The 1,088-nt window shown below is 29.6% G+C and overlaps 1 non-coding gene across 1 annotated transcript; it reads right to left on the bottom strand.

The window, feature by feature from the left end:
- Positions 1–1,015: 1,015 nt before the first annotated feature.
- Positions 1,016–1,088, bottom strand: TRNAA-CGC. Its single transcript has one exon. It is a non-coding gene; the product is annotated as a tRNA-Ala (tRNA).

Genomic DNA, 1,088 nt, shown 5'->3' on the forward strand with positions numbered 1-1,088 from the left:
TGTTCCATCAATTGAATATTTTATTGGGTATCTATTGGATCAGATTAGATCTAATCAATTTCAATTGAGTTGGATCAGATTGGATCTATCTTACATTGAATGGATGATCAGATCGAACTGGATCCATCTAATGTGTTAATTCAATCCATTTTTCCAACAATGAAACAAATTGATTAATCGCTTTAATATATGTTAAAAATCAAACAAACAAGACTAAAATTTGAAAAACCAGCAAAAATTCCAATTTAAGTAAATTGAAAACAAATTAATTGGATGATAGTTGGATAACTGTTGGATGAGTAATTGGATGGTTATCGGATGTTGGTTGATTTTGGTCGGTTCGGAACTGTCATCCAAGAACCGATCGATCCAAATTTGACACTGAAACTTTCAATCCGATATATATCCAATTATGATCGATCGGTTCTAATTGAATCGATTGACTTTCTATACACCCCTAACCTTGAGGTTTGGGTGTAACACAATTTACATTTACAGAGCAACTCGTTGAGTTTATTTATCCATTTTAGGACAAACATAAAAAATTATAGAAGAAGAAACCAAATTGTTGATTGTCTTATATTCACTATGCAAAGCGTCTCAAATCAGTATATTTATGTCTTCTTATTATATAATGCCTTCTACCATAAATTAAGTCTCTATATCTCTATTTTTTATATCTTTCAAAATACGTGTTTACTTTCAAAAGTAAAATTTTATTTTCTCCTTCTGTCCTTAATTATAAGATGGAGAAAAGTTGTCTCTATTATTAAGAATAAAATTGTAATGTAATTAACTAAAAAGTGTAAGAATTACACGTTCCTGAAACTCCATGTAATTTTTACTGTGGACATTTATTTTGGGACGAATAAAATATATGTTTCTATTTTTTTTTTTGTGAACAATAAATAATCATTCTTAATTATTAAGACTTTAAACAAATTAAAACAATAACAGTAGTAATAATGTTGTATAATAGAAATTAAAAAACAAAAGAAAAAAAGTTTATTAAAAATGGAGGTGCGGGGAATCGAACCCCGTGCCTCTCGCATGCGAAGCGAGCGCTCTACCATATGAGCTACACCCCC

Source organism: Cynara cardunculus (genome assembly GCF_001531365.2).
Source record: "Cynara cardunculus var. scolymus isolate 2C chromosome LG 3, CcrdV1, whole genome shotgun sequence".
Classification (NCBI taxonomy): domain Eukaryota; kingdom Viridiplantae; phylum Streptophyta; class Magnoliopsida; order Asterales; family Asteraceae; genus Cynara; species Cynara cardunculus.